We start from the raw sequence: 16,369 nt of genomic DNA on the forward strand, positions 1-16,369 counted from the left end.
CTCTACACGCCACTCTCTCTCTCTCTCTCTCTAGGTCACGGCAGCCACACACACACACACAAGAGCAATGGCTCTTCTCTCCTTTCTTAGCCCCTTTATCACAAATCCTCTCATAAAGTCTCCCCAAACAATATTAAGGTAAGTTTCCATTTCTCTTTTATTTTCTTTGATTTCTCTTTATTTCAAAAAGATACAAAGGGATAAGATATGATCATGCCTATCCCCAAATGATCATGGTCTTCAAGTCTTGATTTTTTTTTTACCATCTTAAGGAAATATTCCATTCCCACTAGGTCACACGCCCACTTCCCATTTCCCATTTCCCCTTTCTTTTCTTTTTTTTTTTTATAAAATACATTAACCTAAATAAAATCTAAAATAAGGAAACATAAAATGTGTAGAAAATCTACACATGTGCACCATGCTACCATGCACTAGCACACACTAAATCACTAGGGTGCATTACTATCTATCATGCACCTTAGTGCATTCCACCATAGCTCACATAATTACCTCATTTGTCACATTTAAATAAAATGTAACACTAATAGTAAAATAACATGCTACACAATTATTCACTTATTAAATTAATTAACCAAAACATTTCTAACAATTAAATAAAATAACAAACAATCAAATAAAACAAATAAACAATTAAATAAAATAACAACACTTAAATAAAACAATTCATCACACTTAACATTTAAATCAAATAAAGCACAAAATTTAAATAATCTAAAAAAAAAATTTTTGGTGCACTACAGATGAGCTAATCATGAGTCATAACACTATGATGCTGACTAGGTTTAAAAAAGAAAAATGCAGTAAACTGTTTGTGTCGTGAGCATTGGCGTTAGTTATATATGATCACAATCAATAATCATATTGGTTATTGGTGACAGGGGAAAAGTGCTATAAAACGATGAAACTACTATTTCTATATACAATCTCAAAGCAAAAATAAAAAATTGCTTGAAAGAAAATTTAATCAACTTTGAGAGCAAACAAAAAGTGTTCAAGGATACAAAAGGAGGATACAGATTGTTGAAGAGTGATGACATCGTACTGCAAATTGGTGCCAATAAACAATGTTACAGACAAAATGCCACTGTCAAGTTCAACATCAGAAACAACGTTGGAGGAAAAAAAGAGGGGTGACAAGGATAACTTACCTTGAGTTGTCCTATTGTAGTTTATGGTCCCTGGTTCAATTCTCATCATCATGAAATTTATCTGCCCTATAGTATTTGCTCATAGAAGAGTTACTGTCTTGATGTGTGTCATGAGACTCTAAAGGATTGTCTTTGTCCTCAAAAGTATATCATGACAGAGGCTCTAAATTGTGATTCTCATATCTTTCCCTATGTCCTCAATTTTTAGATTTTGATCTGAAATCAGAATGTTTTCCAGAAATGGATGATCTGTTATCTTTACTCCCATAATGTTGGGTTTTAGTCACATACATTTCATGTTGTTTCGTTGGCCTACGTGGCCACTCACTTCATCGAACATGTCTTGGACTTCTGGAATGTTTATCCCTATTGACACTTATATGATCATCTGAAAATTCATGGTTATCAAGATGGCTCCTTCTTGATTTCTGATCTTCTTTTTCCAAAGGATTCGTAGAAGTTGCAACTTTTCCTTGAGGCAAACATCATTGCAAAAATAAATATAATGTCATACAACCTAAAATTATTGAAATTCTCGAAAAAAAAGTCAAACAAAACATCTAATCAAACAAGTTGTATATCCATGCTAAGAGCATGCTCAACTAATCTATGAGCAGCCACATTGGTTGATCGACGAACATGATTTAGGGACACTCTTCGAAATCTGGAAAACATACTTGCTATACAAGGACCCAAGTGTTTGTATTAAATAAGAAAAATATCAAAATATGCAGCGGAAAGTATGGGGAGAGGATTTTAGAAAAATATTAATACTAGTCAGGATCATACATATATACATATATTAAATTAACACATACAAGGAATATATATTATCTCTCATAGCCTATCAAGTGTCATTAAGTCTTTTAGTAAAAATCAACCATATTCTTATCCTTATGAAAGCTCACACCTTAGCCTTCTAAGTTGTTCCTCTAACACAAAAGGACGTGTGTGGGCATGTAGGATTCACATGTTGATTTTAGGCTCTCTAGATGTACTCAGCTCAATACATGAGATCTAGAGAGGTTATGGAAACTTCTAAAATTTTAGGTATAGAAAAGTATATCGTTTCTTTTATTTTCTTTGGATAGTCTAATAACCTATAAACAACTAACTTAGAAAAGAATCGCTTCTTTTCAGATTTATAAGGATAATTAAATTATTTTAATAATCTTTATTTAATTAAATTAAAACTGATGAGTTATAACATATTTTAATTATTTACTTTAAATCATATTTAAAAAGAATAATTAAATAAAACAAATTAATTTGAAATTCAAAATTCAAATCTCACGAATGTGACAAGACATCTGTGGTGCCACTCATGCTCCATCCCTCACATTTGTTTGTTTAATTAATAATAAGATATTTATTCCCAAAATAAATATCATTTAATTCAAAATTAACATTATCTTAAAAACTAGCAATTTTAAATAATTATCTTATAATAAGATAATAATTAAACTCTCTCAAATATTAATCCAAGTATGATTAGTATTTATTTTAACTAATATAAAGTGTTTCAAATAAAAACTATTTAGTTAATTAATTAATTCACAATTAATCAATTGCTCATAATTATCACATAATTATTCTCTTGCCTTGGAAAATTAATTCATTTGTAATTTAGTCATTTTCTTTATTAATCTTCCTTGTACATCCATACCATTGACAATGTAGGACAGCGACGACCCGAAGACCATTGACCTATAATACAAAACTCCAATAAACTAGATTATTAATTAAACTATTTAATTCAATGATCTTATTTATTATTTCCATGATTACTCCACCATAAATATGGAATTTCACTCTAAGTATTTATAGAATTATATTTATAGAGTTTTCTCTTATAGTCCATTGTTATAATCAACAATTGTAGTTATGTCCTCCATCTATTGATTCGTTAATTAGAGTTAGTCAAAATATAAAGCGCGTCCTAATCTATTACCTTATAAAAAGTCGCTCAACTCACATGTATTAGAAAAATACCATTTTAAGAAAAAGTTCAGTGGGGGCTTGATAAAACATGCAATTTAGGCCCAATAGTTTGAAATAAAAATATTATGTCTTTATACAGTATTTAGAAATAAAAAAATAAAAAAAGTCCCACTAACGAAATTTGAAACATAATCCATAACATGAATTTCTTAATTATTCTTGGCGCTCATCTTGATTGTTATTCGTTCATAGGACACCCCGCGCCATACATGGCTAGACGTCGAAACCTCCCACATCACTATGCGTGCCAAGGAGAAAATCCTATTGCCTACCTGTAAGGAGAAAGTAAGGGAGTGAGCTAAAAGTCCAGTAAGGAAGTACAAACAAATACAACAATATTCAAGAAAGCACAAGAAGGGTATATTCGTATCGTAAACTCATGGAAAAATATATCATATTCATACTCATAAATCATAATCATAATCGTAGTCATAATCACACATCATAATCATACATCGTGTGATCATGATACGCCTATTGTCCATGTCACATCATGAGGTAACTAACAAAAACATAAACTGGTAAGACCTCCTCTATAAGGTAAATATGATCTCAGGTCCTCGAATAACCTCGACGCGTTCTCCCTATGAGTTACGTCATATCCTTAGTAACTCATTTGTTGTGTTGTGTTGAGCACGCTAACAATCTATTGTTTTTCATACAACATACAAGCACATGTATAACAGTTCATATCATAACATAGAAATTTGTATTTTTCATAACACTTTAGCTTACCATAGCTCATACATTTCATAACACTATAATTCATGCTATCATTTCAGTTCATACCTTTCAGAACAAAATTCATAGAAATTCTAGCTAACTTCCTTACCTCAAGTCCAAGCAAAAGATAAAACACAGGTACATCACAACAAGCCTATAAACACAATCAAACGTTCGTCTTAAGATCATGTAAAATCACACATGCCCAACATACATACCCCACATGTGCATGGGCAAGCACACGTGGCAGAAGTTGCACTACAACTCTATTCACACAACAACGTCACATAAAATCATACAGAATGATGCCAATTCTAACATCCTTCATGGTTCCAAAAAAAATCGTACGTTTGAATAATAGGTGTACATTTGAACATAAAAATACACTTGCATATAACATGCATGCGTGAGAGTATTCTTAAAATTAGCGTTCAAGTTGATAATTCTACTTAGTTCATTTTATTGGTAATTTCTTAAAAAAAATTCAGCAAACATAAATAATTTACCACCTTAGTTAATACCACATTATTTCTTTAAATCACTCATTTTCATTCATAATTTTTTATTACAAAAATTCAATTTATAAAAATGTTATTTAGTCCTAATTGTATAAAATAATAATCTCATTTATTAATTTTAAAATTAATAATAAAGTCACAAAAGTTGTAGTTACTTATAATTATTAAATGAATTCATTGATCTCATTTAGAAAATAATTTTACTTAATAAAAAAAATACATAAATATAAATGTGAAAATACATATTTAAAGTATGAAAAAATTATATTTACCATATGCATAGTCTAAGGTTTTCTTTATTTGAACACATGCTCTACTCATTTTATATAAAATACATTTTCTCTTAATAAACCATAAATTTTAGCAAGCATTTTATTACATTAATTTTGATAATCCAATTTGTAAGCATAAAGAAAAAAAAAGTTTCTTTCACAAACTTTACAAAAAATCTGCATGCATTTGTTTGAAGGAAAAATTCATAATCACATGTGCAATTTACTTCTTTTCTTGTCTTTGATTTTAAAGTGTGAATTATAAAGATGATTGGTTCTCTTGAGAAAATTATTCATATATTTCCATAGAACGTATAATAAAATTAGCAAGCATAAAATTAAAACACGTGCTCATATGCACCTCAAACCTCATATAAACATGGAAAATCTAATAATCATAAATCAAATAAGTCTAGACCACCATATACACCCATGTCCGAAACCCCTATCATGACTTTAGCATCTAATTTTACAACTTGTATCCTAAGACACCATCATTTCTTTAAACCACAATGATCCAATATTAATCTTTCAAAATAAAAATCAAAACTCTTATAGATTCCAATAAAACCCTAATCATGTTCCTATCTTCAATAACATGAACAAGAAAATCAATTGATATAAAAATACCTCACAAATATTTATATAATACAGTCAAAATTATACACAATACACCACATCTATCGATCTATATTTTTAACTCCCATGCTTGTACAAAACATACACACACACCTACCCCAAAAAGCAACACACGCGCATACATATATATATATACATAAACACATTCATTCATAAGAATAAACCACACACACAACCCTAGCATATTGCTATGAGCTTGAACAAAATACAAAGATATGGAAAACAATCATCAACTAATATAAGAGACAAAAACCATTACAACAACCATCATTAAATCAATAGCATAATCAAGAATCAATATAACAACAATGACAATAAGGCTAGATTCACTACCTCCTTTGATAGAAATCAAAACTCAAAACGGCCACCACCTTTGATTACACTCCCCTAGGGATTTTGAAAATCAAAAAGAAGAAAAAAAAAAGAAAACTTAGTGATGAGGAGAAGACTAATCTTAAGGAAATAAAACCCATAATAAAAACCAAATCAAAGTCATACCTATCAAGAATTTTGAAGCCCTCCTCTTCTTCTTCTCCTTCACGATCCCTTTCTCTTTTTCTTTCTTTCTTTCTTTCTTTCTTTCTCTCCTTCTCTCTCTAAGCCTCACGATCTCTCTCTTCCTCTCCCTCTCTCTCTCTCTCTCTCTCTCTCTCTCTTTCTCTAAGTAGCAGTCGGCACACAATGGGCAAGGGAAGAGCTTATTTTTCCTTTTACCTCCCAAAGCCTAACCCTAAGGAATTTACTACTAAGCTAATGGGAAAAGGTAAGTCCAAATCCTAATTTCCTTTATTCTTGATTTTCTCAAATTAAAAGAAATTAAGAAAATAAATAAGAAAGATGTCAACCATTCACTCACCCAAAATAGCTAAAATCATCTAATTTAATTTATTAAATTAAAAAAAAGGGAAAGAAATCCCTCCTTTTCCCACTCTCCTCTCACGTCCATGCTCTCCCCTTCTTCTTTTTTTTTTTAATTTTATTTTTAACTATTTCCCTTTCCCAAAATAACTAAATAAAATAAATAAAAGAAAATAAACAATTAATCATTAGGAGAAATGCACTATGCATGGAAACTAATGCATGCTCATCATGCATACCATGTACATGCACACACACAAACACTCTAGTGCATCTCTACTAACCATGCACCTTGGTGCAACAATCAAAACTCAATAATTCAGGAATTAAAATAATTAAATAAAACAATTAAAATTTTTTAATTCGCATAATTTCTACCAAACAATTCAAACAAATAAAATAAATTCCTAACACCTAACAATTTATATTAAACTAAAGCATACAAATTAATAAATAAATAAAAAATTGGTGCGCTACACAAAATTACTGTTTTACCCTTCTAATTACCTCTTGTTCCTTAAGTACCATTAATTCACTAGCGAATAATTAATCTATAATCATATTATAGGTTTGAGCTCAATAACTATTGAGTTCCAGAATTAACCCTTAAGGGAACTAATATTCGATCTATTAGGAAAGCATGGATTCAATTATTGTAAAATCATTTTCCCGACCATTCATGATACTGAATCTCCAAAACAAAAGCCACTAGTCTCATTATGTCAAGAGGCCTTAACAAATGAATCAAAAGATCCAATAAGCACAAATAGGAGTTCATGATTATTTAGGATTTAGACTGATCACAAATGATCATCTATTATGATATGAATTAACTTTTTATGGCGAACGGTAAGTTTATAAAGATAGTTAATTTATATCAGTCTTGTCATATATAATCACTATTATATACAATACCTTTACCAAGATGTCTATCCACATCAATAATCTGAATTTAGATTACTTGTATCATGTATGCTTAGTAAACTGTGCTAGCAACCATTCATTAAAGATTCCATACTTTAATATGTTGTTGACTATTTTATTCACTATATATGATCTTAATTCTCTCGTACTAATAGAAGATCATAATCTCATAAATGAATATGGAATTTTCTGATATTTATAAAAATTATTAAATCGATAATTATAACATTCAAATACAATAAAATTTTACTTTTACTTAAATCAATAAAATGTCTTTTCACATGCTTTTTGGGCATAAACCCTAGCACCAAGGTAATTGTAAATGGTATGTTGCTTAGTGTAAGTGAACACAAGTGCTAAACAATTTATCTCTACAACATGCACTGAAAGTCCCAAAGAGAGAAGACAATCCAATGCCACCATCAACATCTGGTGCATGTCGTTAGCCGTACCAAATTTAATTATATTTTCCTTTTTAAATTTACTAACTATTTCAGTATAGCAGTAAATACTGGTCGAACCCACGAGAACTAATATTCAAATAATTATTCAAAATCATAAACAATAATGATAAAAGGGATTTTAAAGTTTGAAAATGAAAAATAACATAAAACAATGAATGAAGTAATTGGACTGATAATAACGATTTTAAGAAATAGTTAAGAGTTAATTCTCCACCCTCAACAGTCATTCAAGATTAACAATGATTACTATTATTCCAAATCCTAAATTAAACCTTGATGATAACACATAAGTAGTAATAATCCCAAATCTCTCTTACGTACTTTATTAAACCAAAGCGCTCTTAATAAATTCATTTTACTAAACAACCTAATGGAAAAGCATCTAGAAAAAGCATTAATTTCTACGGAGAAGAGTTAATCTAAGCAACAAATCCAACTAGCGTGCGATTAAATTAACTTAGGTTATATTCTTCATCACAATTAAAAGCACCTTTGACATTACCCTTAACTAAAAATTATCACAAAAACCTAGAGTTCTAAACGATTAGGTGAATAGAAACCCTAAAATGATAATAGAACAATGAAAAACCCTAATTACTGGCCATCTAAGCAATATTTCACATTAATCATAAAATTAAGCATAGAAGAATATAAGCAATTCAATATTAAGGAATAAGAAGACAATAATCATCATTAAAATCAAGAATTCATGTCTAGGGTTTTGAAATAATACTTACCTAGAAAGAAACTACTCCATAATCTCAAACATAATCAAAATCATAATTCAAAACAATAGAGTTTAAGAAGAAGAAAAAAAACTAGAATTTTGATGTATAGATGATGATCACTTCTCCTTCTCCCTGCACGAAATCCCCAAGCCACAGCTGCATCCAAGAGATTCGGAAGCTACAACTGAGCGCCACCGTGCGCAAGTCCCATACGCGCCTGCCTCTGTGTAACCCAAGTGCGCCACCCTAGATCCGCGCACACCCAAGTGCGATTCCACCAGGTCCTCCGCACTGAATATTTTAGTCACTTCGGTAGTTGAACACCAACGTCAAGCTCCACCTCATTTGAGCCAGGCCTAGGTGCTGATAGATCCCAAGCACCGAGCCCTGAACTCCAACGACCATCTCAGCTCATAAACGTCGCACCACCTTGTTTTCAAGCTACCCGAGTGGATCCCCAATCCAAGACAGCCTATCCCGGTCGCATAAGCATCATGCACTTTCCTTTTCATCTTCGAGCTGCCAGCCTATTCTTAGTATCTATCTCTCATCATTTTTGCATTTCCACACCTGGTCTGAGCAACAACTTGTGGTAATGATTCCATTTTTTTGTCGTGTAGTTGCTATTGCTTGGTGATTGCCAATTATAATTGTTGTTGGATACTGGATCGATTAGTATATGGTGTTTAGGGTATTTTGTTGATACAAAGTTGCATTTGGATTTTCCATTTGTCCATTAGCCATGGTTTTGGATTTTCTAATTCTTTGAAGTTGTTGCTCTGTGCTTAGGCAATTCTTAGCAACTATGTTTTATTTTTGGGACAACCATTTGAGGTGCTCGCGTGCTGGAAAATATTGGTTGAGTTGGATCTGTAACTACAGATTTTGTTATTGAGTTGTTGTGAGATGATTAACATGTGGTCCTTGTTGAGTGTGTTACTGGAATATTGATATGCGACTATGCATTGGTGTTATTGGGAAGCTTTGATATTTGCTACGTAGGTGGACAATATTGTTTTTGTTGCCCGATTCTATTATTTTGATGGTGATTTGTGACTTGTGAGCAACCATAAGCAATCTTGTACAAAATTTTGCCCTCGTATGGCAGCCACAAAAACAAGAGCTCAAAAACGGAAACCCACCAATGCCTCAACTCCACTACCAACCAAAAAGAAGGCCATCGTTTCTAATTCGACCCTATCACTTCAGCTGACAATTATGAAGGATAGGCAGGTGGAGTTTTCTTATCTCATCTCGTTTTCATTTATTTACTTAGTTGTTTTTGTTATTTCTTATGTTATGTGGCTACAACAATTGTTTTCTTTGTTTCTTGTTAGTGCCTTGCCTTGTTTTTAGTTTGTCCTTGTATTGTTGTTGTTTTGTCGTTCTTTTGAGGATGTTCTTTGTTTTTGTTAGTGATAACTAGGGGGCTCAATGACGATCTTGAAAAAAAAAATATTAATATTAAGTTGAAGCGAATGCCACTCTTACTTAAGTGTTAAACTAATCTCTTTAGGTGTGAATGCTGCTCGAGATTGAGTGATGAGAGTGTTTCTCTTTTTAGTGTGTGCATAACTTGATTAAGCATTTTCGACACCTTAGAACAAGTTAGGTGCTTGTGAGAGCTTAAGTTTCTAGAATAACTTAATGGTTTTCCTTGAGGAAAAATCCTAGACATCACTACACCAATGATATGATTTAGGCCATCCTTTGACCGTTTAAGACTTTTAAAGCCTACCCTTTATGCAGTCTTATCCCTAGTCACCCCGATGAGCTTACTAGACACTTTTCTTTCTTAGCCACTCATTAGCCTACCTAGTTATAATAACCTCATTCCAACATAACCCTTATCATGTAGAGTCCAAGAACTTTACTTAGCTAGTTAGATAGTTGTAGTAATAGTAATAGGTAGTAGTAGTTGTAGTATGTTTATTACTGAGGATTTTGGTTCAAGTCGGGACTTAGTTGAACACTCATAGCAAGACTTGTAGATCTTATAAGTTTAACCTATAGTTTAAGAATATTAATTATAACATAAGGTATGATTAATATAACTGATTATGAAGATGATAATTATTATACTATAAGGTTTAGATAGACCCAATAAGAGAATGACACTTGTTGTGTGCATGTTTATTGAGAAATTAAGTATTTTGAGGAATAGTTTGTTAAGAGTAATATTTGAAAATCCCAGAGTCTGCCACCCGCTTTGAAATTGTTATAGGACTCAGTCAAAATTGTTTACTCAATTCAAATTAGGTTGAAAAAGTGTAATTACGTGTATAATATTTTAGTGTATGCCGATATATCGCATCTCTAAGGGGCGATATATTGCCACTCGGAGAATACGAAAAACACGTAACTTCGCACGACCACTTCGACAAGCCTCGGGAATATCAGCCCAGGCGATATATCGCCTAGCATGGGCGATATATCGGCTCTAGGGCATGATTTTTGAATAATTTTGAAACCGAGCTCATTTTATTCCATAACCTCTTGATAAGTCCATAATCTTTTTGACCGAGTCTTAAGCCTCTGCTGAACGAATATTCAAATGATTTTCAATTAAAAAGTCATTATTTTTATTCAAGCTAAATGAAGATCTTTTCATTCTTGAACTCTATAAATAAGACCTAGTACCCAGCCATTTCTTCATTCATCAAGCTGAGTTGAGAGCCTTCAAGCTGCTAGGTTTACTTTAGAGTGTTAAACACTTGGGTTGGGGTTATAAGCTTGATCATTCTAAGCTTATTAAACACTTAGGAAGTAAGGATAATAGTGTGTATTCTGATATCGAGGTGTAGTTCGGTTATAGTGCATTCAAGGTATTCCTATTTCTAGTTCTTTTTTGTATTGTTTCATTAGTTTTTATAGTTTTTCTCTACTCAATTCCTAACTCACTGTTTTTATTCGTGATTAGGCATCTAAGTTCTTTGAACTTGAGGTTCTTGTCGTTAAGTACCTTCTCGAGGGTTTAGTTCATTCCTTTTCATCTCTTTCTTTTAGAATACTCACCTTTCTATTAATAGTTTTTAGGAGTGTTCCAAAATCCCGTCCTTGTTCTCATATCCCGTTATTTGGTAAGGAAAATAGGATAGTATTATATGCTTATATGATTATGCTATAGTATGCTTTTATATGTTATGATTATGCTATAGTATGTTTTTATATGTTATGATATATGTTTTGGGGCTTATAGTTGCTTTAATAGCAAACCCCAACACTTTTATGTTTTTGGGGCTTATAGTTGCTTAGCTAGCAAACCTCATTATTGTGAGGCTTATAGTTGCTTAGTTAGCAAACCCCAATAGTTACCATGTACATGAGTTAGAATTATGATATATGTTTATAGAATATGTTATATGTTTATAGCTTATGTTTATGTATATGTTTCATGCTTGTAGTAGATTTTCCTTGCTGGGCATTAGGCTCATTCCTTTGTTTTATATGTGCAGGAAAATAGTATGGCGGCAGGAAGATTCTTGGCAGCTTGGTATTGTGTATTGAGGAAGAATGGAATCGATGGAATGCGCAAACGATTCGAGGATGAAGTTGTTTAAGTCTTTTAATTATGATTTCTATGTATTTCCGCACTTGATTTTGTAACCAAATTCATTTAAGATTTAAGTCATGTTTTACTTTATTTTCAAACAATGGGATCCAATGTCATGTTCTGAATTTTATGTTAACCTTTGTTTTACAGTTTTAATAAAGTTATGACTATTTCATATGTATGTTTTCTTAAGATTAGTATTTATGTATAGTAGCTATTAATGGTCCAAAGTCTACAATAAGTTGGGTCATTACAGTTGGTATCAGAGCAACAGTTCATCCGCATGAAGTTCTCCTCGATACACACAATCAAAGCTCCAAATCTGACTGCCAAGTAAGTGTTTATGTTATAGTTATTATGTTTATATGTATAGCTAACGATTTTAGCCTTTATGTTTCAATTAAGAATGAACGGAGCATTAACTTATGAGGATATCCAAGCCATTAAGGCTATAAAAATAATTAGAGAACCACGAAACACCATAGGAGTGCTAGAAAGAATCACTCGGAGGCTACTTTTGTTCCATAGAGAGATAGGTCACCTCCAAGAATCTAAGCAAATTATGATGAGAGCTGCGGAGCAATATATTTTAGTGATTAGATTATTTAAAGATTACCCTATTGTAATTGCAACCTTAGAAGAAATTTGGGAGACGATAGATGATGAAGATGAATTGCCGGTAGCTATGAGATATTATTTTCTCATACTTAGGTTCACTTCAAACATGGAATTTCAGTTTACGAATGAACAAAAACATAGAATTTTTATGAATCTTCCTCGAGGGCATTTTGAGGCACAAGACAATGATGACTATGAAGAGATAGATGATGATATGCAAGAAGAAGGATCAGATGTAGAAGATCCTAATTTTTAGAATAGATTAGTTTCATTATTTATTTTATTTGTTTTCTTTTATGATTGTAAATAGTGAAAAACTTTTTTTCCCAAATTAATATCAATGTTATTTTTGTTAACATGTATGAGTTTGATTTTCTTTTGCAATCATAATAAATAATAAATAAAATAAATAATGACTAAGTTCGGTGAGGGTGGGTATAAATCAATGAACCAAGTTCCTATATTGAGAGTTAGGGGGCCATAGTAGTGGGAACGATTTTACTGATCCCATCCCTCCCTCAATATGGTTAACTTTGGAACAAAGATGAGTTTCGAGCCTGAGAATTAAGTCATATAGGGTGATTAGAAACAGACTTAGAAAATAAAGATGGCTTATTTTTCTAAGTATAGAAACCCACTCTAATAATAAAGAAGGCTTATATAATTTTCATAAGAAGTCATAATTAATAGGTCCGAGTTATGTTTGTTTAGATTAAGTTTTTCCTTAGAGTCTATTAGGGTAAAGTTCAGACATGTTTCTCTCAACTGTTAGAAATCTGCTGCGATGTCGCTCCGAAGATCTGTTCGCACCAAAGGAAATGCCTCTAGTGCTGCTCCGGTGAACAATGAAGCCCCTCTGGTTCGCAGAAGGGGAGTGGGTGCTGTTGCCAGCTGCAATGCACCGTCGACACCGCCAGTTGACAACACTGCGGAGATCGCCAGACTGCGACAACAAGTCGAGGAACTATTGCAGCAACAATGACAACAGACTCAACCTCCGCCTCTGTCGCAACCACAGCCACAACAAATGGCCTCAGCACCCCAACAAGTTGGTCCATATGGGGGATGGCCAGTGGTGAATTATGCGCCATATCTAGCTCAGCACATGGAGCTAGTTTATGAGCGGTTCCGTAAGCAACATGCTCTGAAATTTGAGGGGACTACAGACCCCTTTGAGGCAGAAGAGTGGCTAAGAAACGTGGAGTCAATCTTGACACACATGAATCTAGGCAACGCGGACTGCATATCCTGCGTTTCGTCTCTACTCAAGAAAGATGTCAGAATATGCTGGGACTTAGTCCATCAAACGCATGATGTTGCCACCATGACTTGGACCAGATTTGTGGAGCTGTTCCACAAAAAGTACTATAATTTGGCTGTCATCGCTTCAAGAGTCGAGGAGTTCATAGGCTTGAAGCAAGGGAGTTTATCAGTGGTAGAATATGCTCGATAGTTCGACCGATTAGCTAAGTTCGCACCGAAAATGGTTCCAACTGACTATCTAAGGGTGTCTAAGTTCGTTAGAGGACTTCGACCGAAGATCGAGCTAGGGGTTAAGCTAGCAAACCCAGGAAACACTACCTATGTCGATGTTCTAGAAACAACAATAGAAGTAGAAAGGTTGCAGGCTAACGTTAGTAAAGAAGAAGCCAGTAAGCCTGAGCCTAGACATCAGAGTCAACCTTAGACTAGTCGGAACAACAACCACCACAACAAAAACAATCAGTCCAACAACGGTCAGAAAAGAAAGCATCCTGACAATAAGCAGTCCGATAGCGATAAAAGGGCACGGACAAACAATTAAAGCAATAGGTCGGGTTATGTAGAGTACCTGCAGTGTACTAATTGCTAGAAGAAACATCTTGGTGAATGCTGGGAAAACACCAAGGGATGTTACAACTGTGGTCAAGAAGGACACCGGAAGAAAGAAGGTCCTCAGCTCAAGCTAGAAGGGAAAAATGAAGATAAGATGGTTCCTGCCAAGGTATTTGCCTTAACCCAAGGAGAGGCTGATGCTAGCAATAAGGTGGTCACAGGTCAGATTTCTATCCTCAATAATATATGTTCTGTATTATTTGATTCGGGAGCCACTCATTAGTATATCTCGTTAGGAATGATAGAAAAACTAGACAAACCTTGTGAAAGATTTAGAACTAGGTTTGTAACCGAGTTGCCTTCGGGCAAAATAGTTCTATCATCACGGATAATACGAGGCGTACCGATCAAGATTGAGGACGTAGAATTAGAAGGAGACCTGATAGAACTAGAGATCAAGGACTTCGACGTGATACTAGGCATGGACTGGCTAGCAAGGCATGGCGCAACCATTGACTGCAAACACAAGAAAGTGACATTCGAGACTCTTGACGGCCAGAGACTATGCTTCATGGGACAAGTTTCAGGATTTTGCACACCGCTAATATCATCTCTCAAAGCTCAAAGGATGATAGAAAAAGGATGTCAAGCGTTCTTAGCCAGCATCACAGACGTAGTAAAGGAAACACCGCTTAAGGTTGGAGACGTTCGCATTGTACAAGAATTCCCAGAAGTATTTCCCGATGACTTACCAGGGTTGTCGCCGACTCGAGAAATTTCTTCACTATAGAATTAGTACCGGGCACCGAGCCTATCTCCAAGGCACCATACTGGATGGCACCTACAGAACTCAAGGAGTTAAAGACACAGTTACAAGAACTCCTAGACTTGGTTTTCATTAGACCAAGCCATTTGCCATGGGGAGCATCGGTTCTATTTATATAGAAGAAGGACGGAAGTATGTGGATGTGCATAGACTACCGTAAGCTGAATAAGGTAATGATTAAGAATAAGTACCCGCTACCCCAGATTGATGACTTGTTTGATCAACTCCGAGGTGCGACCCTCTTTTCAAAGATTGATTTACGATCCGGGTACCATCAGCTTAAGGTGTGGGGAGAGGATATTCCTAAGACAACTTTTAGAACTCGTTATGAGCATTACGAGTTCTTAGTTATGTCTTTCGGTCTTACCAATGCTCCAGCCGCATTTATGGACTTAATGAATAGGGTCTTTAAGGATTACTTGGATAAATTCATCGTAGTGTTCATCGACGAAATCTTAGTATACTCCAAGGAAGAAGTCGAGCACGAGGAACATCTGAGGTTGATCTTGTCGCGACTAAAGGAGCATCAATTCTACGCCAAGTTCAAGAAATTTGAGTTTTGGCTTTCGCAAATGGCGTACCTCAGGCACATTATATCCAAGGACAGAGTTGAAGTAGACCCATCCAAGGTAGAGGTTGTGAAGGATTGGCCAAGACCAAAGAATGCATCAGAAGTAAGAAGCTTTCTGAGATTAGGAAGTTATTATCGGAGGTTTGTAGAAGGATTTTCTAAGATAGCCACTTCGCTCACAAACTTGACCCGGAAACAACAAAGATTCAACTGGAATGATAGATGTGAAGAAAGCTTCCAGTTTGTAGAGTCCAAGAACTTTACTTAGTTAAGTTAGATAGTAGTATTATAGTAATTATAGTATTATCTTTATAACTGTGGATTTTTTGTTCAGACCGGGATTTATTTGGACACTCGTAGTAGTACTTGTAGATTTTCTAAGTTTAACCTATAGTTTAAGAATATTAATTTTAACCTAAGGTTTGATTAATATGACTGATATTGAGGATAATATTTATTATACTATAAGGTTTAGATAAGAACCAATAGGATTTTAAGCACATGTTATGTATGGGTTATTAATGATTAAGTATTTTGAGGATTAAATTTATTAAGGGTAAAGTTTGAATGCTCTAAGGTCAGTCAGCAGCTTTGAAAATGTTTAAGGGCTTAGTCAAGGCTGCTTACTCAATTCAAATTAAGCTAAAAATGTGTAATTTCGTGTTTAAATAATCAGCGTATGCCGAT

The sequence above is a fragment of the Humulus lupulus genome, chromosome 5, assembly GCF_963169125.1.
Source record: "Humulus lupulus chromosome 5, drHumLupu1.1, whole genome shotgun sequence".
NCBI lineage: Eukaryota > Viridiplantae > Streptophyta > Magnoliopsida > Rosales > Cannabaceae > Humulus > Humulus lupulus.